We start from the raw sequence: 17,589 nt of genomic DNA, 5'->3' as shown, positions 1-17,589 counted from the left end.
TCTTATGTCTTATATGGAGGTCTTTACCCCCTAAGATTTTTCTTTATTTTGCTTTCTCATATCTTCTCTCTCTCTCTCTCTCTCTCTCTCTCTCTCTCTCTCTCTCTCTCTCTGTCTCTCTCTCTCTCTATCATCTTATTAAATTGCTTTGTTTTGTAATTTCATTGGATTGTATGCATATTCTGGTATCTCACTGAGTTTCCTCAAAAAGCACTATTTTTAATTATTGTTTTCCCAAAGATATCATATTGCCTTATGTCCATACACTGATATTTATGTATCTCAGGTATTAACTGCCTATATCAATTTTATATGATGGTTTTCATAGCAAAGTATTCCTCTCAGATATGTGTCTCATGATGTTAGTTGTGTAGGCCATATAGATTTTTCCAGATAGTTGTATAGTATTTGTATGCCTTCTTCAATTCCAATGAATATAAGCCATGCCTTAATGTGTCCCAGTGGCTAAAGCTTTGGTGTTTTGTAGGATATCTCCACCAGATTGGATGAAGTTCCTGTAAGCAGAGTGACGAACTTTCCTGGTGCTGTAGATGAACTCATCATTTTGTGCTCTTTTCTCAGGATAAGACCTCTCTGAATGACTTAAATAGGTGGTATAATTCATGACACCATGGAGACAACATACCTATCAGATTATAAGAGCTGTGCAGGGATGGATACAACCTGACACATCTTGTGAATATGGTGAAACATGCTTGGTAGTAAGGGTGGCACCTATATATATCTGATTGTGACACAGAATCCAGACGACTCCAATACACTAGGACAGACTATCCATCATTGTCCATAGACAGTGTGAATGCCTTCATACAAACTTGAATGGCCAACATTGCAGGTAAATCTGCTCAAATGCTTCAAAGGTGAAGGGTATAGAAGCAGAGATATCTAAGAATATCACAAGACTACAAGAGTGTATATAAGCAGTTTATTGATGATATGGGAGGATAAGAAGGCTCATCCAGCTTGTTTATAGGGACAGAAGTGTAGTGCTTCTGGAGACATTCCCTAGGATGCTCCTTAAGACCCCAGGTAAGTGAGATCTCAAGATAGCTATGTATAGCAGTGTATTAGTTCCTTTGATAAGACATCGTGACCAAGGAAACTTATAGAAGAGTTTCTTTAAGCTTGCTGTTGCAGAGACATCAAAGTCCACATTGGCCAGGGGGAGGCATGGCAGCAAGAGATATGAATGACAGCAGGAACAGAGAAGTGAAAGCTCATATCTCAGCCATGCACATGAAGCAGAGAGAAAGGGCTAACTGGAAGTTGTAAGAGGACTTTTAGCTCACAAGCCTGCCCCCCAGTGACATACTTTCTCAAGAAAGACTTCTTGTAAGCCTCCTCAAACAGCACCACCAACTAAGGACCGAGTATTCAAATACCAGAGGCTATAGGTACCATCCTCATTCAAACCACTATAAGCAAGAACTTGGGTAAAAGAACATATAAGTTTGTCTTAGAAATTGCTAGATGGAAATACACCACTCAAACACAATTCAGGGCCTGTGTAACTTATAGTCTTCTCCAGCAGAAAATATTCCAGCTGAATCTGGTATAAGTGGGGACTATTGTGTGTTGTGGGATGTCTTTCCTTATGCTGTGAATATATGTTGTTCCCATTGGTTAGTATATAAGCTGCTTTGGCCTACAGCAAGGCAGCTTAGAGGCAGGTGGGAAATCCAAGGAGAGAAACAGGAAAAAGAAAGGCAGAGATGAGAGAGACACCCGCCTGCCACCCAAGGAACAACATGCCAGCAGACCAGTAAGCCACAGAGCATGTTGCAAAACATAGATTAATAGAAATGAGTTAATTTAAGATATAAAAGCTAGCTAGCAAGAGGCCTGCCATAGATCGATCATACAGTTTGTAAATAATAGTAAGCCTCTCTGAATGATTATTTATAAGTGGCTATGGGACTGTGGGACTGGCAGGGACTGGTGGGACCAGAAAAACCTTCTGGCTACAATTGTGGCTTCCTGTTTATCCCTTCTATGCCATTTGAAGTTCCTCTTCGTTCAAGTCTCATTTACAATCTAAAGTTAAGATGATAGGTTCTATGTACTTAATTCCAATCTTGATAAGATCATTGTGAATTCTGTTCTGTCTAACATTCCTGCTAAAACTCTACTACCTTCTACTATAATAGTGATGCCTTGGCAAAACATGCCCACAAGTGCAATATTGGCGTGAATTTTATTAAAATAAGTGATCAATTTCTGATTCAATTTAAGGCCTAATCCACAAGATGTAACATATGCCAGCATCATTAATGGGGCCATGGGCCTATGGCTGGGTAGAACATAGGCCTTAGGGAAGAGCCAACTACTTTTATTTTTCTAAATGGATACAGTATTAAACCAAACTCCTAAGGACTTATAGCTACATCCATAGATCAGTACATCCTTAATCCTCATCAGAGAAGTTCATTTTTGTAGTAGATGACAATTGACACTGAGACCCGAAACTAGTCCATGTGCAGAGAAAAAGAGACTATTGAGACCGGGAATGATAGCACATGCCTTTAATCCCAGCACTTGGGAGACAGAGGCAGGTGAAGCTCTAAGAGTTCCAGGATATCCTGGTCTACATAGTGCATTCCAGACAAGCAATGCTATATTGTTAGACCCTGTCTCAAAATATTTGAGAGAAAGAGAGACAGGGGAAGAGAGAAAGTGTGTGTGAGAGAGGGGCTATTAGTGAGACTGATATATAAGAGAGAATAATATATCAAGTAATCAAGTCTCAAGGATCATTGTGAAAGAGGGAGGGGGAGAAAAGATTGTAAGAGCCAGAAGGTATTGGACACCTATGAGGAAACAATGCTTTCTGAACACGACAGGGCAGTTGCACATAGAAACCCACAGTAGCTGTAACTGCATGCACATGATCTGCAAAGGACAAAGCCAGACAAAATCATAGCTTGGATCAGGGACATGGTTAAAAAGTCCCACCCCTAGCTGAGGAGTTACTGGCAATATGGAGAATTCCTTTTAGAATAGGGAGAGTCAGTTTTCTTGGAATATGCAGCACCTGAGAAGCTACATGTCTCCCATATAGTCCCACGCCCATATACATGCTGATAGCACTAAATGGATGTGGTTTTTCAAATGGCCTTTGTTGTTAGTTTTCCCTCCTAATATCCCCACCTTTACCCTTCTCTCCCATCCCTCTCTCTATTGAATCCTGCACATTATAGGAAGAAAAGGGTGATCATCAGTGTCATCTAGCTACAAACCCTGTAACCTATAATACTGACTTATCTGCAAGATGTACTGATGCAATAGTGGCACAAATGTTATGGGAGTAACCAACCACTTTCTTCTTAGTTAAGACACACTCCATAAGGTGAAACTCCATATACAGCATTGCTAAAGTGGCCAAGAACCTGAGACTAGTTAGGTCATGAGTGCTAAGGGAAAACCAACTACTGTTACTTTGCAAAAGAAACATTGCAATTAAATAACTCCTAGGGGCATATTGTTATACCCATAGATCAGTACACCACTTATCCCTAATCAGAGGAGCTTCTTCTTACAGTAGATAGTAATTAACACAGACATCCATAACTGGACAATGTACAGAATGTGAGAGACTTTGGAGCAATCAGCCTGGAATGAGGTATCTTTATCTAACCCCCTCCTTCAGTGCTCAGGAATTTATGTGGACGAGGAGGCAGAAATATTGTAAAAGCCAGTGGTAATGGATGACTCCAAAGAAAATAAGAGAATTGGAGCACCTATTAACTCAGAGACTGTGGCTGCATGCACAAGACCTTTACAAGTTAATCCAGGCAGGGTCTCAGCACTGAGAGGGGGAAGTAGACACAGAGTACCATCCCTAATCAAGAAGCTATTTGCAACAGATACCTACTAAAAAAGGGAAAAACAGTTTCACCAACGTAGTGTCAATGGGTAAATCAACCACACCAGAAGGCCATGCCCTATGTCTAAGAGTGGTTGACCATCCTATAATGAACTCAATGACTTTTTAAATGGACTTTTTTGTTTTATTTTGTTTTGACATTTGTTTGTTTGTTTTATTGGTCTTTTGCTTGTTTGTTTTAATTTCCCTTTTTGTGATTCTGTGGAATTTTTTGTTTTGGGGGGTTTTATTGTCTGTTTTTGTGAAAGAGAAAGAGCATAAAATTGGATGGGGAGGGAGGTAGAAAGGATTTGGGAGGAATGGGGGAAAGGAAAACATGATCAAAATATATTGCATGAATTTTTTAATGAAAATAAATGAGTTTTTAAAAAGAATACATGAAATTTGGAGGGAATAGTGGTGAGAGGGATAGAGAAGGAGATGTAGGGGAGGGAATAGGAATTAGACTTGATCAAAACACATTATAAGCATTATGCTGGCTAGTTTTTAGTCAGTTTGACAAAGCAATGGTCATCTGGGAAGGGAACCTCAATTGAGGAAATGCTTCTAGAATGTCAGGCTGTAAACAAATAAGCTTATAGGGCATATTCTTAATTAGTGAATGATGGGGAGGTGTGTCCAGGCAATTGTGGGTGTTGCTACTCGTAGGTTGTTGGTCCTGGGATCTATAAGAAAGCAGGCTAAGCAAGCCATGAGGAGCAAGCCTGTAAGCAGTAATCCTCCATGGTCTCTGAATCAACTCCCACTTCCAGGTTACTTCCCTGATTCCCCTCAATGGACTGTGACTCAGGATATGTAAACCAAATACAGTCTTTCCTACCCAACTCCTTTGGCAATGATGTTTCATCTCAGCAATAGTACCTCTAAATAAGTATGCATGGAATTCTCAAACAGTAACAGGGAAAAAAAACTTTTAAATGTTCCCAATCTTCAGTATTACAGAGGTGAGAGACGGAAAGACTTTCTTTCAGTTTTGAAAATTTTCCCCTTATGACCTTTATGTTTGTACCATGTATTTTTGGGTTCTTCAAGAATTGTAATGATCATGCTTCATTGTATTCATGAAAATGTACTACCAATCACAGAAATCAGCAGTCTCTCAATTTCACCTTGCTTCCCAAATATAATATGTAGCTCCTAACTAAAAGCTGTTTAATTTCCTTGTTTGAGAAAACATATATACAAAATTAAATAACTATACAGATGACAAGTAGTTATCATTTCTGTAATACAAGTATCACCAAGAAGTAGGATGAATCAACTAGAACTTTCAGAAATATAACCCAGGGAAAGGATGACAAATACTCTCATGGTATCAGTGAAAGCACCAAACACTGGCAATGTTCTGTCTTTGAAACAGATGTTGCCTTATTTGGATTGCATTGTGGAGCATTTATACTCCATGGCTCTGTCAAATGCAATTAAGAAGGGGTTAGAAAACCATAGAAACAGTGTTTGAATAGCTATAACCAAGGAAACTGTTAACTGACAGGGTTCTATGTAAAGATGAAACACAACCTTTCAGTTGGAAGAACTGAACTTCAGTGAACAGACAGTGGGACAGTCAATGAAAAGGAAAATTCTAAAAGCAGTAAAAAAAACATATTCCAGCAATCGGTGGAGGCTCCGGGCTGGTTATGATATCAAATAGAGATACGATGACCAAAATCTTAATGAGATGAGCAAAAAGGAGAGCTGTCTGTGGCATGGACTTGAAACTACAACTAAAGTACTCAAGTCACTAAATGAACAAGATGCAAATAGCAACGAAGAACTGCAAACCCCAAACGGAGAGATGTCAGGATCCAAACTTGTTTCAATATGCTTTATAAATGTCTATTTACCTCCAAATATTTGAAACATGAAACAGGGAATACTGGGCTACACTTTATATAACAAAAGTAGTCGATAGAAAGTGATTTAAAGACAATCTAAGCATATACATAATTAAAACAGTTATAACTATGTTAAAACACTACACAGACATGTCACAAAAATCATGTATAAGGAATTGTGGTAAGACTGGAATTTACTCCTTATCATAAATAATAAATGCCAGAAGTGAGTGCTGAATGGAAACCAAACCAATAACCAACCAAATAAGCAACAACAAAACCCAAGAATCCTGTATCTAGCAAAGCCTTTCCAAATTCAGTAACAATGTTCCTGGATAAACACAATTTTAAAGGATTTGTTTTCAGAATCACTATACAATACATGCTAAGGAAGTTCTTTCATATGAAAAAAATGGCATGTTTCTTATTTCATTTTGACTACTATATCAAAATGCCTGCTATTCTCTAATATATAAAAACAAAAAACCAACAAACTTTTTTCTCCTAGTTCTTGAAGCTGAGAGTCTTTGATCAAGGTGCTCACATTTTGAAAACATTATATAGATGTGACATAATATGTATAAATTTAATGGTATAAAAAGAAAGAGGGAGGGCGGGCAGTGGTGGCACATGCCTTTAATCCCAGCACTTGGGAAGTAGAGCCAGGCAGATCTCTGTGAGTTCGAGGCCAGCCTGTCTACGGAGCGAGATCCAAGACAGGCACCAAAACTACACAGAAAAAACCCTGTCTCAAAAAAAAAAGAAAAAGAAAAAGAAATAAAGAAAAAAGAAAAGAAAGAAAGAAAGAGGGAGTGCAGAATTATGGAAGTAGAATACTTTTTACATTTCACTAGAATGTAGTTAAAATCTGAAGAAGTTTTTGATAAGCTAAGATAGTGTGGGAGGTGGAATATGTGCAAGTCTCTAGCTTTGATCCCCAAAACAACAAGATGTCAGACTAAAATTGAAACATACCAGTAGTATCATTATGCTGGATTAAATGATAACAAAAAATGAATTAACACATGAAGTTTTTTAATATTTAAGAGTGTGTTGTCCAAAGCAGACATTCTATGTTCAAACTTCATATACATTAAAGATGAGAAAATGGGAAAACCAAACTTAGGAAAAAGAATCTACTATAACTATTCCAATTTCAGATAAAACTGACTTTAAAATAGAAACTGTTATTAGTTAAAAGTAGGGAAATTTATTATAATTGAAAATGTTTCCAATCTAGAAGATATAACAACTGCAAACACATCCAGTTAACAGCATAACACAAACGTAAAGGAAGCAAAGCCAATAGAAAATAGACAAATGCCAATAATGGTTCAAAAATGATTATAGTGTTTATAAAACTCATACAGAAAAAATAACTAAAGCACAAAGAATGAATTGGAAAAGCTGAGCGTTGTCAGTAAACATACCAAACATACATCCAGAGACCAAAAATGCTCATTTTTTGCACACATCAAATACTCTTCAGAACAAACTAAAATTTGAGCCATTTAAGCCTTCCCAAATTTAAAACAAATTAAATTCATATAAAAGTTGTCATCTGATAACAGTTGGGTGGAATTATACATCAAAATGGAAATGAACAACAATATATTATGTATTTCAAACCAACTGAAAGAGGAAGAGACAAAATGCCTGACTAGGGATGCACAACAATCATCACTTCACAAGGAAGGGACGTGACAGGTTCATAGGACACTTTAAATGAGTGACCAAGGGAGAACAATAAGAATGAGTAAATGGTAGAAATGTGTCAGATTCATAGATCTGAGATAAAGGCATATGAAAAAAAAAACAAAGTATTTGAGTATCTGTCACCTCTTCTCCATAGATGGGGCAGGGAGAGTCCCATTTTTGCCAGGATAAACGTGAAAGAAAAAAATACCACTCCCAAAAATGTCTCAGTGTAGATGCTAATAGCCTCAACTACTAGGAAGTTTCCCATTCCTCTCAGGCTATACAGCACTTAGGTAAACCTTAAAAGTACACAGGAACCCTGCTTTAAAAAATCATCTCACATCTATTGATAGTGAAACTCAGGGTCTTTAGTCCTTAGTGTTGGAACTAGTCTATGTTTGAAATTAGTCAGGAGCTAGCTTTTATCTTAATTTGGGATAACGTAGGGTTTAGAAACCACAGAATATCCTGATCTCCAGGAGTCCACAAACATTTTGACTACACTGTCTCAAGAATATGTTTAGCTGTCTTGTGAACCCAACGTGGCCCAGCAGTGATTGTAACTCAAGCCACATTGATTGCCTGCATTGTAGAGGATGAGTATTGTGCTACAAAGGAAACAAAAAAAAAACAGCCTTTATAAAAAAAATCAGGCAGCTTGCTCTCTAATAACAAATACATGATCAGCAATGTGTGGACTCAGGCCAATACAATACTGAAGGCATGATTACATTATATACAAATGTAGTTACTAGTAACCTCTCCTCCTAATCCAAGGGCAGGTTTGGCATGAACACAGACACACTGAGAGAACATTTGTGACTCCATAACTCTGGCTGTCACTGTCCCTCTGAGCGTAGTCCCTCATACAATTGACCAGAGAACAACTTTGCCAGACTGCAGTCTTGCTCCCAAGGAAGTATTACAATTGAACAAGTCGGGCTAAGAAAATGCCTACATCCAACAATAAGCTCACCCTGAGCATGAGCACACAGAGCAAAAAGACACCCCTAAGAGAATTTTCCCCAGCCCGAAGTACATGTTCAGTCCCAGGGACCCACTGGCAAAAGTGGCAGATAGGAACAATGTAATTCCTCCAGCCGTTGACTCCATGTTATTCCCATTGCTGTCTCACCTCTACAACTAGTTTAAACTTCAGCCAGGATAGAGTGTAGGACAACAGAAAGATGCTTCAACTCCTATTATCACCTCTTCTTCTATGCAGTATCTGAGCCCCCACCACTGACTCTTCATAGAATATGTACTTCAGGTCCCTCAACAACATTTCTGGTCCTGGCAATGCCCGGAACCCTTCCATTAGTGGAGTTGGCATAAACTGTGACTGAGAAAACCACTATAGAAGTATCAGAATAATGAGCTTCATACACTCATTGTTCTCTATATCATTCTGCTTGAGCTGCTAGAATGACCCCACCCTTGTATGAGCCACAGAGAAGGATTCTTTCTGAATTTGCCAATGATCTCTGAGTCCAATAACTTATTGATATCTGCAGTAGGCGTGGAGAGACTGAACTACTGGGGTCCAGCAAGAATCAAAGTCAACACAAAACTTTAAGACATGACTATATGATAAATCCACAAATTCAGAGTACTATCCACAGGGCCAGGCATGGTAGTACATACCTTTAAACCCAGCACTGGGGAGGCAGAGGCAAATAGATCTGTGTGTTCAAGGCCAGTTTTGTCAACATAATACATTCCAATACAATGAGTTCCAGTCCAGCCAGGGCTACATAGTGAGTAACACCTCAAATAAAATTGGTGGAAATAAATGATTTATCAAATGTTCAGATTTTAAAATAATCAGAGCAATATGGTAGGGTGGAGCCAAGATTCTATGATGTTTTATACATAATTAATTTCTGGCAAGAGATTTCAACAATATTATTTATGTTAAAATTATTGGTAAAATATTTAAAATTATGGTTACTGAAAATCTCAGAGATCTTCCTGCCTCCTCTTCTTCTGTGTTCCCTGAGTCTTGGGAGAGTGAGGGAGGAGCTCATTTGGCAACTGATGGCTGTTGAAGAAGGGCAAGTCAGTTTTTTCAGATTGTGGTCCCTGGTAGACTGTCCATGTTTCAGCGAACAACCCCACATATGTGCATATGAGCAGCACTCCTCATACTCAGTGAACTAAAAATACAAAAGGAGGACATGAAAGTTGGGGAGTGCTGGTTAGTTTTTGTCGAAGATAGTTAATCACAACTGAGGAACTGCTTTACAGAGTGGACTGGGGGCAGTCTGTGGGGCCATTTTGTTAATGGCTGACTGACGTGGGAGGGCCCAGCCCACTTCTGACAAGGTGTCCCAGGTTATAAAGAAGGCAAAATGAGAAAGCCTTGGAATTCAAGCAAGTAAGCTGCATTCCTATGTGATCTCTGTTTCAGTTCCTGCCTGCAGATCCTGCTCCAAGTTCTTTCTTGGATTTTCCTTAATAATAAACCAAATAAAAACTTTCCTTCTCATAGATTATTTGGGTCAGGGTTTGTCATAGGAACAGAAAAACAAATTAGAACAGGTAATGGGAAATATAGTGGATGGTGCATCTCAAAGAAATAAAGAGGGTAAGGGGTAACTGTTTCTAAGGATATTTGAAAAACGTCAAATAAAAACCTATTATATACTACATAGTCATAGAAGACTTTAATTGGGGTTACTGTACACAGGGGATTATATTCATCCCAGAAGCCATAGATTGTCAAATAAAATGCCCCATGCTAATTGTGAGACACATTCCCTCAAGTTGTTGGTCAGAAGTGTCCTGGAGACCTCTCCAAAAGAATATAGGCTATTGACATTGTTTTGTGTCATCCACCAGAACTTGATGATAAGACAGTATTGCTGAGGGCATTACACACATTGGTCACAAGAAATGGAAGAATTAAGTTGTTCCTGACCAACTTCCTCCCTGCTGGCTTGTTTTGATAGTACTGGAAGATGCTATGTAAGATACCAGGAGAGAAGACCTTCAACTGTCTTACCCAGCTGTGAACGCTTTGAATTACAGTAATGACCAGTGTCGCTCATAGACCCATGGGTGCAATAGGAGTATGAATGCTATGGGAGTAACCAACTACTTTCTGCTTGGATTTAAGATCCATTCCACAGGAAGAAACCGTGTTTGGCACATAAATGTGGACAAGAACCCACAGTAGGAATCTCACAAGCCCCAGAGGTAAACCTACTACTGTTTTTCTGCTAAATGGACATAGTATCAAACTGCCTTCTATATGTGTTTCTCTCTATCTGTAATTAATGCATCTCTCAGATCTTGTCAAAAAGTTTCTTTGTAGAATAGACAGTGGTCAGTGCAGAAACTCACAACTGGTCCAAGTTCAGAGTATTAATGTCAAGGAAGTCCTCAGCCACAACTGGGACATAGCCCCAGGTTCCGGGACCATCTGGGAAAAGGAATCAGAAAGATTATAAGATCCAGAGGTCAGGAAGCACTGGAGTGTCTTCTAGACATGACAGGATTCAAGAGCTCACAGAAGCTGTGGTTGCATTAACAACATCTGTGTAAGAACAAGACAGACATCATTCTAACATGGAGTGGTGAGGAGTTTATGAACCCCTACCTATAATTGAAGATCTATGGACAGTTGGTGGATTCTAGGGCAAGGAGAGCCAGTTTTCTTTAAGGGTGTGGCCCCTGATAAGTCAACCTGGCTTTATTAGATGATTCCATACCTGGAAGTATATGTGCAACACAAATAGGTTTAATCAAACCTATTTAAAAAACAAGAATGTGAAATTAAAAGGGGTTAAAAGGAGGTGGGATGTATCTGAGTAGAGTTAGTGGGAGAAGTTGGTGGCAAATAAGATCAAAATACATTGTATGAAATTTTAAATGAATTAATAAAAAGTTTCAGGAAGACCATACAGAATACAAAGTTATTCATCCAAGAGATAGAGATTTTTAAGGGGAAAAACACAGAGATGCTGGAAATGAAGATGTTAATTATATAACTTTTAAAAATCGAGAGTCTCCTTTAGACTCAGGTTTCAGCGTTGCTGTGCCTCAGACCTTCAACAGGGACCTAGAGGAGCTCTGTGTAACTGCATTTTCAGATGGTGGGCCTGGCCACATTCCCCACTCTGTTGAGGACCACTAAATGTTGAAATGTGCATGCATACTGAAATAAAGGCAATTCATTATGTCACAAAAATTGAAGGTCTCAATAACAGGAGACCAATTGAAAAAAAAAGTATATTTGAAATTAGTTTTTTGAAAAGTCTCTTTAAAAAGAAAAATATGTAATAAAGAATGGAAAGACCATAAAACACCATTAAATGGACAAGTATTCACCTTTTTTATAATACCTGAAAGCAAGAAGGACAAAGTAAATGACAAAGAGAGCCTATTAAATAACTTAGTAAAAATGATCTTCCCTTATCTTGGGAAGTTATAAGTATCCACTAAGAGAGGGCATATAAATCCCAAATGGATATGATGAGAAATTATAATTGATCACGGTAGAATATGATTGAACTGACAAAAGTATAAAGAAAGATTGTTTTTTAATCTAAAATAGAAAAGCATCAAGTCACATTTAAATGTAGCTCTATGAAACTAAAAGCGGATTTCCCCCACCCCACAGGACAGGAAGCAATGAAATGCACAGTTCTGAAAGATAATAATTGTCAACAAGAATACTCTGCTCAGTAGGTCTACCTTTCAGAAGTTAAGGAGAAATAAATACCTTTCAGACAAATAGAAAACAGTGGGATTTGTGGCTAACAAACCACCATTTTAAAAAATCCTAAAGAGAATATACAAAAAGTAAAATAAAAATAAGTACCATCAAGAGAGCATATGAAAGTATAAATCTCACTAGAAGAAAACATAAAATAGAAATAGACAATGATCCAACATTTTAGAATAAAACTCCAAACCATCAAATATGAAAAACAGCAGAAAAAATAAGAAATGAACATTCAGAACAATTAGAAGAAAATCAACAATGTGACATAGTTCATGCTTTTTATTATTAACTAAATGTAAGGGGTTGGGGTGGCTCAGTATAAGCATGACGACCTGAGTTTGATTCTTAGCACATATATAGAAAAGCCGGCCACTGTAGCATCCACCTGCAGTGCCAGTGCTGGGAAGGTGAAGACTAGAAGATCTCAGGGACTCTCTGGCTAGCAAGTCTAGAGGAATTTTTGAGATCCATGTTCAGTAAAAGACCTTATCTTTTAAAAAAAATAATAAAGGAAGCATAATTGAGGAAGACACCTATGATAGTTGGTTTTAATGTCAAAGTACCACGGATTAGAATCACCTGAGCACAAAGTATCAATGAGAAATTATCTTAAGTGCCTTGATTTATGTGGGTGGCAACTACCAATAACAGCCCAGATAAAAGGAGCATGACAGAAGGATGTTTGCTGGTTGGTTGTTTGGTTGGTTGGTTGGTTAGTTGGTTGATTGGTTGGTTGGTTAGTTGTTCTGGTCTTCTCTCCAGCCACCAAAGTAATTTATCCTGTTGCTATGGATGAAGATTTCTTTGCTAATATGAGAACGAGTATTTCCTGGTTTTCATCATTGACTGAGTCCCAGAAGCTCTCCAGGAACTCTCCAGGTTTTCAGTTTCAAATTTTTAGATTGCTGACGCACCCAGCCTATGTACTGAGCAACTATCAGGTTCTTAGTGAGACAGCCATTGTGTCTCTTACTATTGAGGCATCCAGCCTCAAGTACCAAACAACTACTGGTTCTCAGCTTCTCATGTTTTATCCTTCTGTTTTTATCCAAACTGAGATTTTATATATATATATATATATATATATATATATATATATATATATATATGTGTGTGTGTGTGTGTGTGTGTGTGTGTGTGTGTGTGTGTGTGTGTGTGTGTAAGCGAATTATATGTGTGTGTATTCATCCTATTGGTTCTGTTCCTCCAGAGAACCCTGACTTATACAACACCTGACTTCTGCCTTTCATATACACATGCACACAAATGCATACTGCCTGCACAAACACATATACATGCATATACACTCAAACAAAAAATAAAGTAAAGAAGATTTATTAGGAGACACAGACTGGATCAATGGATTGGAAAAGAAGAATCAATAATATTCTGCCAATAAAATGGTAATTCCCTTACCATTAATGACACACAGAGAACATGAAAGAAAAGAGGAAAAGTAATATACCAAGTAAAAGAAACCCTAAACAGTTCATGTCTGACTATATTTCTACCTGGAAGACTTTAATAATTTTTTCAAAAAAATAAAATGAAAACACAGCATACCAAATATGTAAAATGCACCAAAACAATAATAAAGATCATGTGTGATGATGCACGCCTTTAATCCTAGCACTCAGGAGACTCAGACAGCTGGATCTCTGAATTTGAGTCCAGCCTAGTCAGCATAGCAAGTTCCAGGACAGCCAGGGTTACACACTCTGTCTCAAAAAAATATGCAGAAGTTTAGGGCAGTACACACCTATATAAATGTACACCTAAGTAGATCTCAAATAGCTGTAGAAGTCATCTCAAGGACATGGGAAAATAAAAGCAAAGCAAACACACAATCTTAGAAGGAGACAAATAGCTAATATCTGGCAATAAATGAATCAAACAGACCCTTAAAAATTAAAATTAAAAATGACATCAAGAGAAAAGAGTTGGAGAGATCACTCAGTCAGTAAAAGGCCTGCTGTATAATGATAAGAAGCTGACTTGAGCTCTCACAAACTCACAGTAACACTAAGAACAAAGGCACATGCCTGTAATTGCTGCAGTGCGGGTTAGAGGACAGCAGAGACAGGCAGATTCCTGAGCTCAATGGCCAGTCAGTCACTGAGATAGCCCCTCTGTTAAAAACTAAGAGTTGAGGCTGGAACAATGACTCAGAGGTTAAGAGCACTTGCCCTAGCACAGGGCCTGGGTTTGGGTCTTTTGGCACTGCATGCACATGGTGTTCAAATATAAATGCAGCCAAACATTCATAAACATAAAATAAAAATAAAGATTTTAAGAAACATATACTATATCTAAGGATTAGCATGAAAATCTAGATGATAGATGGTAGGTGAGAGAATCTGGTAGTTTCTTGTACTTCCAGGAGGTTGAAGCAAATCAGGAGATGTGTGGCCACAAGGAGCCATGGGTGCCACAGAAAGGAACTAGAGTGCGACAGGAATTGGTGATCACAGGAAAGCTAGAATATTAGGCTTTGGGTGTTAAGAGAAACAGTTGGGGTCCACAAAGCAGTGAGAGAAAGCAAAGACTCCCCTTCACAGGTCTTCAGGCAAAAGAATGAAAATCTTGGCAATTCTCAAAATGCAGAACTGGCCACCACAATTACCTAGTCTAAAGCAGGCGAGCATCATTTTTTCTCTCTTTAAGCTGTTTATGTCAGGAATTTGGGAACAGTGGGGGAATATCTGACTAAAACAAAAATCTGAACCTGAATACAAGCAGGGGTAATACTATTAGTATCTAACAAAGTAGATTTCAAGCCAAAACAAGTAAGAGGGGATAAAGAAAGGATAGATAGGTAGATGATACATAGATAGAAAGAATAGAGACATAGAGATGTCCATCAAGGACATATAACAACTGCACATATATGTGCACTGAATGTTAGCGAATAAACTTCAACAAACTAAAAATCCTGGACATAAAGACACAAAAAGCTTAAAATATGATGGTTGATTGTGGTAGTATTCTAATTGTACTGAAATGTGATTTTGATTGTATGTTAATAAATAAAGTTGCCCGGGGATCAGAGCTATTAGAGCCATAGAAAGAGCATGGCGGTGGTGGCACATGCCTTTAATCCCATAGATCTCTGTGTGTTCAAGGATACAGCCAGCATTGGAGACATACGCCTTTAAGACCTAGAGGGCTGTACATACAGACAGTGACGAGGCAGTCACATGTTTGGGTTTACAACCAATGAGAAGGCAGAATGACTTGGAAATGACTGACAGACAAGGAAATACCTCTCTTTCGGGAAGCTGGGACACAGCAGGAGGAAGGGTGAGATTTTAGCTCTGAGCTCTGACCTCTTGGCTTTTTCTTTTACATTGTTTCTGTGTTTCTTATTTAATAAGACGGTTGGTTACATCTATAGTTAATGGTTTTTTTAAAAAAATTATATGGGTGCTTTTGTGTGTATGTATGTTTGAACACTGCAAAGGAGTATCCAATGCAATTATAGATGGCTACGAACCACCATGTGGTTGCTGGGAACTGAACCTGAGACCTCTGGAAAAACAACCAGTGCTCTTAGTTACTGAATGATCTCTTCAGTACAGAACTTTATGCTCCAGAAGTTAGAAAATATAGAAGAACTATATAAATTTTTAAAAGCATATTGCTGTGGATATCACTCTATATAAATAAAACACTGATGGCCAGTGACCACCAGACAGGAAGTATAGGCAGGACAAGGAGAGAGGAGAATTGGGGAAACAGGAAGAAAGGGGGAGAGACACTGCAGCCACTGCCAGGACAAGTAGCATGTAAAGACGCCGGTAAGCCCCCAGCCACGTGGCAAGGTATAGATTTATAGAAATGGGTTAATTTAAGATATAAGAACAGTTAGCAAGAAGCCTGCCATGGGCATACAGTTTATAAGTAATATAAGCGTCTGAGTGATTATTTTATAAGTGGATTGTGGGACTGCGGGGCTTGGGGAACCTGGAGAGAAGCCCTCCAGCAACACATATGGCTTAACAAAATTAATCCAGTAAGATACAAAAAAAATAAACAAATCTACAATGAGCAATAGGATCAAAAGGGTAATGTCTCTCAACAACAACCAAAAGGCCTAAGATGGTTTGACTTCTGAATATTACTAGATTCCAAAATACAGCTAACACCAATGTTCTTCAGGCTGGATCACAAGATAAAAAGTTACTTGACAAAGTCAATATCTACTTGATGCACAAAGCAGATAAGGCTATAAAATTAGATACTGTAAATTATTTTCTTTGATAAATGCAGATACAAAAAAATCCTCAATATAATATTTGAAAACAAATTCAGTGTTTTAGTTAACATATCATAAAACATGATATAGTTGCTTTTAATCATGGGATATGTTCTTGATTAAACATATATTAATTACATAATACAGCACATGCATAAAAACAAAAATAAAAATTATATCTCAATAGATGCAGGTCAAGTCCGTGACAAAATCCCATTTCCCATCCTTATAAAAGTTCCAAAGAAACTAGTAACTGAAGAATCATCTATTAATACAATAAAGTTATATATAAGACACCTTTAGCCAATATTACACTGAATGAGTCAAATCTAAAAGAATTTCCTCTAACATCACAAATAATACCATGGTCTCAGCTTTCACCACATTTGATCAATACAATTCTTAAAATCTTTGTTTTCTTATTTATTCATTCATTCATTCATTTATTTATTTTTCCTTTTATTTTATTTTACAGAACCATTCAGTTCTACATATCAGCCACGGATTCCCTTGTTCTCCCCTGTCCTGGCCCCTTCCCATTCCCCCAGCCCACCCCCCATTCCCACCTCCTCCAGGGCAAAGCCTCCCCCAGCACTGAGATCGACCCGACAGACTCAGTCCAGGCAGCTCCAGTCCCCTCCTCCCAGACTGAGTCAAGCGTCCCTGCATAAGTCCCAGGTTTCAAACAGCTATCTCATGCAAAGAGCACAGGACCTGGTACCACTGCTAGATGCCTCCCAAACAGATCAAGCCAATCAACTGTCTCACCTATTCAGAGGGCCTGATCCAGTTGGGGGCCATTCAGCCTTTGGTTCATAGTTCATGTGTTTCCATTCGTTTGGCTATTTGTCCCTGTGCTTTATCCAACCTTGGTTTCAACAATTCTCGCTCAAATAAACCCTCCTCTTTCTCGCTAATTAGACTCCCGGATTTCCACCTGTGGACTAGCCATGGATCTCTGCATCCAGATCCCTCAGTCCTTGGATGGGGTTTCTGGCACGACTATTAGGGTGTTTGGCCATTCCATCACCAGAGTAGGTCAGTCCCGGCTGTCTCTCGGCCATTGCCAGCAGTCTTTTGTGGGGGTATCTTTGTGGATTTCTGTAGGCCTCTCTAGCACTTTGTTTCTTCCTTTCCTCGTGTGGTCTCCATTTACCATGTTCTCCTA

This window comes from Peromyscus maniculatus, chromosome X (genome assembly GCF_049852395.1).
Source record: "Peromyscus maniculatus bairdii isolate BWxNUB_F1_BW_parent chromosome X, HU_Pman_BW_mat_3.1, whole genome shotgun sequence".
NCBI classification, from domain to species: Eukaryota; Metazoa; Chordata; class Mammalia; order Rodentia; family Cricetidae; genus Peromyscus; species Peromyscus maniculatus.
The sequence above is the reverse complement of the archived record's forward strand: the minus strand, read 5'-3'. Positions refer to the sequence as shown.